The sequence below is a fragment of the Colobus angolensis genome, unplaced genomic scaffold (assembly GCF_000951035.1).
Source record: "Colobus angolensis palliatus isolate OR3802 unplaced genomic scaffold, Cang.pa_1.0 Scaffold439, whole genome shotgun sequence".
Lineage (NCBI taxonomy): Eukaryota > Metazoa > Chordata > Mammalia > Primates > Cercopithecidae > Colobus > Colobus angolensis.
The window spans coordinates 1,744,647-1,755,336 of record NW_012117810.1 but is presented as its reverse complement, the minus strand read 5'-3'; the positions used below and the strand labels follow the sequence as shown (position 1 = coordinate 1,755,336).

The window sequence follows — 10,690 nt, the reverse complement described above, 5'->3', positions numbered from 1 at the left end:
GGTGGACAAAAAAAGCAAAACAAGACAATAGTGATATAACAAAGGAAAAAGGGCAGGAAACAATCTCTCCCTCCCACCCCACTGGCTAGGGCAATAAAGGGTTAATGAGTCAGGGTTATCAGGACCTCCAAACTTGGAGAAAAGTCCTTAGCCACTGAGTTAAGTCCCCCTCTGACTGATTCTGTTTATCACAGAGGGGCCCTACACAGCTCAGATCTCTGTAGAGTGGGTGCTGCCTGGCTCGCACAGTCCTTCTGATGTGGTATCATGAGGCTTGTTCTGAGGGCACTAAAAGAAGCTGGTGACTGGGACAACCTGCTGCTGGGATGAAGGACCATTCTTGGGTCTATTGCCAGGAGTAGCCAGCTGATAGGAAGGGCAGTTCTTCCTTCTCTTGCCTTCCAGTCTCTCTCCAACATCACTCTCAGCAGAATCCGACAGTGAGCAAGCTGGCAACGGAGAAATATGTTTACCAGAGTCCTGGATCCAGCATCACAAAACAAGTGCAAAAGGGTAGATTTAGAACCTAGAGACAATAGCTTAATAACCAGCATTTAGTAACCACCTTCCTTAGACAAGACTGCTGAAACTTAGGTCCAGTGGAAAACACTGGACTTCACTTTCTGGTCTAACACTGGTCATGCTTGGATTTTAGGGGATCAATGAATAAGACCTTTTTTCTTGCTTGCTTGGTTCTGAATCAAAGTTCTTGATAAAGAGAATTAGAGGGGAACTTAACTCGGTGATTAAAGACTTTTCTCCAAGTTCATAGGTCCTGATAACCCTGATCTCATCTCCTTATTCTCAGTAGTCAAGAAGATGGTAATAAAACTATCAGCTTTATTACTAACAGAGTCTGATGTCAGGCATGCAGCCAAATGTGCTTGCCTTGCTAACAACCCCTGATGTAAACTTATTGCCAAAGTGCAGGCCTCCCCTGTGGGTTCTGGGTGGAAGCCTCCAGGCCCCTGAGATCAGATAAGTATGCACCTCCCAGGTGGCCAGCAGATTCTGAGGAGAGGCAAAGACACATCTGAATGAAGCCTGCTCCTTGGGAGGAGTGCCTAGAACTGAGAGAGGTTGGTGGGGGTAGGGGGTTTCCCTGATGGAGGTTCTTCCATTAGGGAATGTGAGGAGTGGGGAATGAGTTTTCTCAAATTGGTACACTTGAAAACATATTTGATTGCAATCTGGCTCTGGTTAGAAATATTATAAGAACAGATATTTTAAAAATTAGAGGTACTTTTTAAAAAGTGATAAAATACATGTAACAGAATTTAGCATTTACAATGTACATTTTTAAGTGTACATTTCAGTGGCGTTGAGTACATTCACATAGTTGTGTAACCATCACCACCGTCCATCTCCAGAACTCTTTTAAGCTTGTCCTTTAAACTCTGTACCCATCAAAAAATTGGTTCCCAGTGACCCCTTGCCCAGCTCCTGGCAACCTTAACCTACTTTCTGTCTTTGTGAAATTGACTAGTCAAGGTACCTCATATGAATGAAATTATACAATATTTATCCTTTTGTGTCTGGCTTTTTCACTTAGCATTAGGTCCTGAAGGTCCATCCGTATTGTACCATTTATCAGAATTTCCTTCCCTTTTAAGGCTGAATAATATTCAATTGTATGTATATACCACATCCTGTTTATCCATCTGTCAAAGGACACTGTGTTGTGTCTACCTTTTGGCTATTTTGAATAATACTGCTATGAACATGGGTGTACAAATATCTGTCTGTGTCTCTGATTTCAATTATCCTGGGTATATACTCAATAATGAAATTGCTGGATCATATGGTAATTCTATTTTTAATTAGAAACACAGTTTTTAGTGGACATTATGAAGAACATCAAGAGGTAGAGGCCCAGAGCCTGTGAAATGCACATCACCCAGCCTAGAGGCCTCTTAGGTAGAAATTGCACACTTGTCCCTGAGGGCAGCACCTGTTCTGCCTCTGCTGCATCTTCAGGTCTACAAAGTGAAAAATGGGCTGAGCCCACATCTCCTTTACTTTCAGGCACTGGGTGGTGAGCTCCACTCTCAAGAATAATGGCAGTGGCCAAAGTCCCTCTCAGTCTCCATAGACCCGGGCCTGTGGCTGAGATACCTGAGTAAGATTCTAGAGCCCTTGAAGCTTGCCTAGCTTTGTTACTGTTGCCATCCTTTGTCATCAGTATCACTGCAGTGATTGACAGTGGAGCCTTTCATAAGGAAGCAGACCATGTGAGTGGTCTTTAGGGACTATCGGGAGAAGGGAGTTGGGAGGTTTCTTCTGGTTTAGAGCCATTCTTAGAGAGTGAATGGGCAGGGCCAGAGAAGGAAGGAAAGAAAGCAAGCTCAGTTCCTGATGGCTCCTGAGGCTCAACAGCTATAAATCCTGTGCACGGTCACCAGACAGAGTTAAATTTCCTGTTCCAAAGAGGCACCCAAATGGTAGAAGTTCAAGCACCATGGCAAACTGTTGGGTAACCATTTTGGAGCAGATGGTAGGGATTAAAGGAATAGCCACCACGTGGAGTGTACAGGTGCCCACTGAGGCACTGTGTGGGGGTGTGGTGCTCTGAACTCATTGGACATTTAAAAGAGAAAGGAGCGATTACTTCCTTCTGTCCTGGTGCAGGGGCCTGTGTTGTCTCTGAGGCCAACTGAATTCACTCTCTTGGTTTAGTTGTACCTGTCAGTCCAGAATTAACCGTGTGTTCAGGGATGTTCCTCAGTCAGCATTGTAGAAATTTAGAGCCCAGGGAGCAGATGAATGATGAGGTGATTATAAAGAAGTCAGTGTGTGACACCACTTTCCCTAAATGTGTAGGGCTTGCTTCTAGACTGTTCTATTCAGCAACGGGTCAGAGACTGAAAAGAGTACTGTCTGATAGAAATATAATGTGACCACATACAGAATTTTAAAGTTTCTAGTAGCCACACTAAAAAAAAAGGTGAAATTTAATTTTAATAATATATTTTATTTAATTGGATGTGTTAAAAATGTTATTTCAACAAATAATTAATATTAAGATTACTGAGCTATTTCACATTCTTTGTTTTGTACTCAGTATCTGAAATTTTGGTGTGTATTTTATATGTACAGCATACCTCAATTCGGAAAAGCCACACCTGTGTCGAATGGTCACATGTGGCTTGTGGCTACCATATTGGACAGTGCAGCTCTAAGAGATCCAAGGGTATAATAGCAAGCATTTATTGAACAATTACTATTACATGTATTGGATCATTTAATAACAAGCAATACTCCAAGGCAGCTGCTATTTACTGAAGAATACAAGTGTATTCCTTGGTTTGTGGCCCTTTCTTCTGTCCTTAGGAAGCCAAAGCATAGCGTCTTCTGTCTCCAACTCTGCTTCTGTCATCATGGGGCTGCATCCTGCTTTTCTCTTAGTAGGACTCTTGTGATTACATCAAGCCTACTCCGATAATCCAGGATAATCTCCCAATCTCAAGATCTTTAATTTAATCACATCTACAAAGTCTCTTTTGCCATATAATAAAATATGGACAGGTTCCAGGGATTAGAATGTGGACATCTTGGGGGGCCATTATTCAGCTTGCACAGAGGGTGACTTTGTTTTTACAAGCATGTAAGGAAAACTCTGAGCTGAGACTGCAGTTTCTCTACTTCCTCCTTACATCATCTGTGTCACTTGGTTCCTGCTGCTCTAGAAGAGACCATCTCCCCTGCTCCATCATATCTGCAGCCCTGGCTGCTGCAGGGAGATGCACTGCCTTTCTTCTCTGGGAGTTTTTTGTTCTTCTCCCACCCTGGCCCTTTGCTGCCATGCAGGACTCGGCTGGGAGTGACGTGGGTCTCTTTCCCTGAAAGAGCTGAAGATCTGCAAGGAGACCTTCTCCCTGCCTTTTGCTTCGCATTTTGAAGGGAGGGAGGAGGCTAGCCAGAACCATTGACCAGGGGAAGCACCCTTATCCTCTTAGAAGGGACCTTAGAGATCATCTATCCCCTCCACCCCATCCCTATCCTGTCACGAGGATTAATTGCTCTCTAAGTGCCTTGGCCCATGTTGACTTTCAACCTAAGCTTGACCTCTCAAGCAAGTTGTTTCCTTCCTAACAACAGTATTTCAAGTGAATTCACTAAAGCCTTTTAGTTGCAAGTAATAGAAACTAATTTAAATTAACTCAAGTGAAGAAAAAAAAAATCCAAGGAATGGTCAGAAATCCACTTTGTGGGGGAATTTGATCTCTTGCTTTTCTTGGCAACTTGAGGACCCTTTTCCTAGGAAAGGGGGATTTTCCCTGTCCCCCTCTGACTTCCAGCACATAATCAGTGATTGTGACTCCAGTCCAGGGCCACTCAATACCCATCCATCATATGTGTTGCATTCCACCCAACAGATGAAGAGGCACAGATGGATGCCACTTCCATCTCTGCTGAACTAATGGAAGTACTGTGATGAACCCTCCACAGTAGAAGAAAAGAAAAAGGATGGAAGACACATATTGCTAATTGGCCTTAAACCTCCTCTGATGGGAACAGGAGGCAGAAGCTGGTCATGATGGTAAGTTGATAAGAGAGGAGCCTAACCAGGGTGCTAATGAATGCCAAGATATTGGGATATAAGCTAGAAACTCTAATGTCATTATGTTTCTTTTTTCTTTTCTTTTCTTTTTTTCTTTTTTTTTTTTTTTGAGACGGAGTCTCACTCTGTCGCCAGGCTGGAGTGCAGTGGTGCAATCTCAGCTCACTGCAACCTCCACCTCCAGGGTTCAAGCGATTCTCTTGCCTCAGCCTCCCAAGTAGTTGGGGTTACAGGCACTTGCCACCACACCCGGCTAATTTTTGTATTTTCAGTAGAGACGTGGTTTTACCATGTTGTTCAGGATGGTCTCCATCTCTTGACCTCGTGATCCGCCCGCCTCGGCTTCCCAGAGTGCTGGGATTACAGGTGTGAGCCACCGCGCCCGGCCATGTTGTTATGTTTCATACACATGTGTGTGTATGCATATGTACACATATAGACACACTTAACATTACACGATGTACATGCTGGTGTTGGAGATACAAAAATGACTTTACGCTTATCCTAAAGCCTTCCCTAAAAGACAAAGAATTGTGGGACAGTTTGATAAATGTCATAAGAGATATTAGTAAGTGCTAAAAATAGCACAAAGAGAGGCATGATTTCCTCTGCTTGGTGTGTCCAGGAAACCTTTACTGAGAAGGGAAAATAGGAATTCAAAGATCACTGGAAGAAGTGTGTGTGTGAATGAGTGAATGTGTGGCAGGAAGGGGTGATGGGAATGGAGAAGGATGTTCCAAAAAGGAGGAGTCATATGGCCACAGGCCTTGATGTGAAGCGGCACTGACATTTAGAAGAGTGTAGATAGTTCCATGTGGCTGTCAAGATGGGGTCTTGGGTAGGGAATAAGAGAGTGGACAGTTGAGCACAGGCTGAGTCTGGACAGACGTAAGCTTCTAATTTATCTTGTAAGTAAACAGACATCTTGGAAGGAATGGAAGCAGAGTGTGACAAGATCAGATCTGGACTTTAGAAGGAGGAGGACTCTAACAGTGTGGAGGATGAATTGAAGGAAGGACAACTAGGGGCAGCCAGATCTGTTAAGAGAAGGAGAGGCCAAGACAAGATTAGACCTGCAGAGGTGTCATGGGAAACACCACACCTGTGAAGGATGACAAGCTGGCAGCAGGAGTGGTCAGGAGAGACTTCAGACTGCAGTGCAGGTCAGACACCTGGGAAAGGAGAGCAGACTGGGAAGAGGATGATTCTCAAACTGCAGTGCACCTCCAGGACATCCCTGCCAGGCCTAGTGTCCCAGAATACAGCTCACCTCTTAGCAAGGCCTCACATCAGGCACAGTGGCCTGTTTCTAGCCCTGTTTCTGGCACTCTCTATGCTCAGTCATTGGCCGGGAGCAGCCTGGGGCAGTGTGAACACCCAGCACATCCAAAATACAGCAGCAGGAGGCTGGAGGCTTCTTGCACCAGGTTCTCTTTAAGGGAGACCTGAGCACACTCCCTGCCAGCACAGAGATGCCTGCAGCAGCACAGTCTGCTCTAAGGCAGTCATGGAAGAATGGAAAGCAGATGGGAAAGAGGACCTAGCCTTGTTTGCCAGCACCCCCTGGTCTGGGAAGGCTGTTTCCCTTCTGGCTTGTGAGTTTGCTGCCCTTGCTCCTTTCTTGGTTGGGGCCAGAAGTTGTCCTCCGCTCTTTTTGAGGACATCACAGGCTTGGCAGATGCAGGAGTCAGCTCAGGCTACTGTAACACATGGCACAGACCAGGTGGCTTAAACAACAGAAATTAATTTCCTTATATATCTGGAGGCTGGAAGTCTAAACTCAAAGGTCAGCAGGATTGGTTTCTTCTGAGGCCTCCCTCCTTGGCTTGCAGACGGCTGTCTTCTCTTTGTGTCTCCACACAGTCTTCCCTCTATGTGCATCTGTGTCCTGGTTTCCTTTTCTTAAAAGGACACCAATCAGAATGGATTCGGGCCCACCCTAATGGCCTTATTTTAAATTGATTACCCCTTAAAATACCCTGTCTCTAAATATGATCACATTCCGAGATATGGGGGTCAGGGCTGCAACATAGGAATTTTGGGGGCCACGATTCAGCCAATCACAGCAGGTAAGAGATGTGCTGCCTCCACTGTTCTCTTACACATCGAGAGCACTGGTCCCTTAGTGTATGCAGGCTTCTCCTTCCTGTGAGTTCTGCTTCCACTGTGTGACACAAAGAAAGTCAGGTGGGTCCAAGAGACACCAACATGCAGAGTGTGATGGAAGAGAGTGTGGAAAGCATTAGAGAGTGAACAGTAGGAAGGTTGGGCATGGTGGCTCACGCCTGTGATCCCAGCACTTTGGGAGGCTGAGGTGGGTGGATCATCTGAGGTTGGGAGTTCGAGACCAGCCTGACCAACGTGGAGAAACCCCATCTCTACTAAAAATATTAAATTAGCCTGGTGTGGTGGCACATGCCTGTAATCCCACCTACTCAGGAGGCTGAGGCAGGAGAATCACTTGAACCCGGGAGGCAGAGGTTGCGGTGAGCTGAGATCGCGCCATTGCACTCCAGGCTGGGCAACAAGGTTGAAACTCCATCTCAAAAAATAAAAAACAAACAAACAAAAAGTAGAGTGAACAGTAAGCATTAAGTAGGGCTGAACTCTGACATGAGGTGAAATTAAACCCACTTTAGCCCTTGCTCCTCAGGGATCTCTGTTGCCCATCAGTGGAGGAAGTGGGTGGGCACTTGGGCAGGGAGGTTGGGTGCCTTTCTACCACCAGTCACTTTCAGCCATGAGGTAAAGGAACAAAAGGTACACGGCTGGTGGAGAGAATCAGGGGATGTGGTGGAGGGGAAGAGGCTGGGAAGAGGGTTCTCAGGAGGACGGGCACCGAGCCAGATGAGAAGGCGAGTCCCCCCGACAGGAGCAGGTCCAAGAGCACAGTCCACCGTGGGGCGGTGCCTGTAGTCCAGAAGCCCCTCCTGGGAGTGTGTTCAGAATCATTGTTCTGTCGACTGGAGAGGGATGAACCTTCCACAGTAGAAGAAAAGGGAAAGGATGGAAGACACACGTTGCTGATTGGCCTTAAACTTCCTTTGCTTTGGTTTTGCTCAGAGCATCCCAATCTTCTCCCCGACCTAATTTTCCTCAAAACCCTGCTCTGATTCTGTGCTCCATCCAGACCTGACCACCCAAAGTTTCCTAAAACATCCTGTGATTTTCTGTCTCTGAGCCAGTTCCTTCATGTACAGTTAATTAATTTATGGCTGCCTCCAAATCCCTTCTCAATGCTATTGGTGAGACCTCCAACAGGATGGGCCATCTCCCTTCTTTGAACTCTCACAACAACCTGACACTTTGCTTTGTGCCTCCATACATGTTTTGTCCTGCATGGCTAGACTGTCTGGGGACAGAACTGTTTTATGCAACTCTGTGGCCTCAGTTTTACTTACCACAGTGCCTTACATATAGTAGAATTAAATACATCTTTGTTGAGTTGAATTAAAGTAAAAAAAAAAAGATTGCCTTACATTATTTTCTCTAGGTCATTCATGGTAAAGAGTCCCGTGAAGATCTCTTCCAGTCAAGAAAATATTTTTTTTGTCTACCATACTTTGACTTTTAACTATTGCCTTTTGAAGCTCAGATTGATTTAAAGCACTCGGCCTAGATGCTAAAGCTTGCACATTTGCCAACATGAGCTCATAGTTTCATCTAAGCCTGCTTACCTAAGGAGATTTACGTTTTTTTTTCTGAACATTTATAAACATCTTAGACCAGTTTCTAAACAGAGATATGATGTGATTTCTTCTTATTTTCCTACCAGTGTTTGCATATTAAAAGAACTTGGGGAATATAGTGGCAACCAAATAGACATCAGCAGAATTTCATGTGTGTTGGGGTGATGTCCTAGAGAGAGGTGATTGAGAAGGGCTTTCCCAAAACAACTCAAACCGTACCACCTAGGTAGCCCTATGCTCCTCCTGCTTTGTAGCCATTATTACAACCTTTCCTTACCTACACCAATTTTGCAAGGTTTTCTGCTCATGCTAAGTGATCCACACATTCAGAAAACTGAACATCATCAAATAGAAGTTAAAATGAAACAATGCCCACAGCGTTGATGAGACACATTTAATAACATACAAAGCTAATTTAGTTATCCTTATTCATAAAGAATAAGGATAAATGGATCCCTATGCCCTCAGGCCAAAAGCAATCTTTTTTTCACATAGTCAAATTAAGTATTTCTGGGGCCAGTGTCGGGGGAAAGATGGTATGGAATGGGAGAATCCCTCCTTCCTGCAAGAGGAGAAAGCCAGGGACTGCTCTGTCTGTATTTTTACAAGAAAATTCTTCCTTCGTTTCTAATAACCAAACTCAGAGGCACTGATGTTGGGCTGGAACAAGGACTTTCTGGTGGGGAGGGCAGCTGGGCTGCATAGACTTGAGGTTCAATTTTTGAGGTTCACCTTGCCTTGGGGTCTGTCCTTGGTTACCACCACTGATGTCTACCATGCTGGACTTTGGAGAACTTTGCTTCCACTTCAACACACCTTGGTACCTTCAGTCAAGTTTTTATTAAAGACTAGGGAGAACAAAAGGGAAATTTAAATAAGAAAAGAGTGCCAGGAATCTGTCTTATAAGATACAATTTATGCATCCTCATCTGTCTCCCTTCTTAGTTGCTGGCCTGTCTGGATGCCATCTTAGCATCTGTGACCCAGGTGGCTACATTTGTCCATCTACCTACCTTAAGGTAGAGCGAGGTCCTGGAGAGATTAGGAAATCTTCCTATGTGCCTAAGATTCACCTCATCAGATCTGGAGTCCTGTCTAAAGAGCCACCTTTTGCCTAACAACACCAAAGTCAAGGTCTCCTTTATGAAGTTCCCCACCCCTGCCCCCCTCTCCCACCCCTAAGTCTTGTCTTGCCTGCTTCTTCTTGGAGGAAGAGGTGGTTGTCACTGAGGTCTCACCTGGCCCTTTTGTCTTGTTCTTCCTGAAGTGGGGAGGGTATGACATGGGCTTACTCTGTGGAGACCCTAAAGCCAGGATGGCGAGGACGCAGTGCAGAAATGTTCCTGTGGAACTTAATAGGAACTATGACCTGGTGGGGTGGGGCAGTGGTGGGGGCTGGCAGTTTTCAAATCTATGTAGGAAGAGGGAGGACGAAAGGCCACAGATCCTTCTGTACACATCAGTCCCACTTCTAGCCACTCTTTCTGTCAGGAGGTCCTTATTATCCAATCTCACCCCCTCCCTTTTCCCCATGGCAGGTCCCTGTGATGGAAAGTTTGGCGAGACTTTGATCTCATGTTCCTGCATGTCTCCATGAGTACACCTGTGTTCATGTCCCATTCTGACCACTCAGGCTGTTTGGACATGTCTGTCTGAGGGAACAGCTGTCTGGCTGAGGTGTAGATGGCTGGCTCCATCTTACTGAGCTCTGGTTTCTGTGCCTGTCTGCACAGGGCTGTGCTCTGGATCTAGGCGAGAAAGCCTCAGGGTCCTTTCCCTCCCCAGTTCCTGGTGGCAAACATCTATGCCTTCCACTTTTCTTTGGTCACTTTCTTCCATTTACACCAGGCTTCTCTACCAAGTGAAGTCCTAGCCCTACCAGCAGTAGCTGAAGGATGCTGTCACTGGCCCTATAGGGAGCTAATCCTGCAGGGACATGACTAATCTTTTCTATAACTGGGGAGATGGTGTGGGAGGAGGGTAGAAAAGAGACAAAAATCAACTTCTAGCAGAAAACTCTTCTTTTTCTCCCGAAGTAAAGACTACATCTGCTAACCTCACGTCTTCCAGTACTACCTGGGAACTCAGACTAGGAACAAGGACATCAGCTCAGCCATTCTTTGTATCTCTCTCTCTCTCTAATCTTCTGCCTTCAACAAAAATGCAGGACTAGGGAAAGCAAAAAGGAAACGTAGAAAAGAGTGCCAGGAATCTGTCTTATAAAATATAGTTTATCCTTCCTCATCTGCTTTTCTTCTTAATTCCTGACCTGTCTGGATGTCATCTTAGCATCTGTGACCCAGGTGGCTACACTTGTCCATCTACCTACCTTAAGGTAGAGCCAGGCTCTGGTGAGATTAGGAAATCTTCCCGGTCACATTGTTCACCTTTTCACCTACTCTTCCCCTAGCTACAATCTCCTTTCTCTTTCTTTTCTTTT

At 45.3% G+C, this 10,690-nt stretch overlaps 1 long non-coding RNA gene across 1 annotated transcript; it reads right to left on the bottom strand.

Annotated features, from left to right (window-relative positions):
- Nucleotides 1-8,605: 8,605 nt before the first annotated feature.
- Nucleotides 8,606-10,689, bottom strand: LOC105522638. Its single transcript, XR_001003480.1, has 2 exons — nucleotides 10,580-10,689; nucleotides 8,606-9,098 (listed from the first exon to the last, which is right to left on the bottom strand). It is a non-coding gene; the product is annotated as an uncharacterized LOC105522638 (long non-coding RNA).
- Between the last annotated feature and the right edge of the window lies 1 nt (nucleotide 10,690).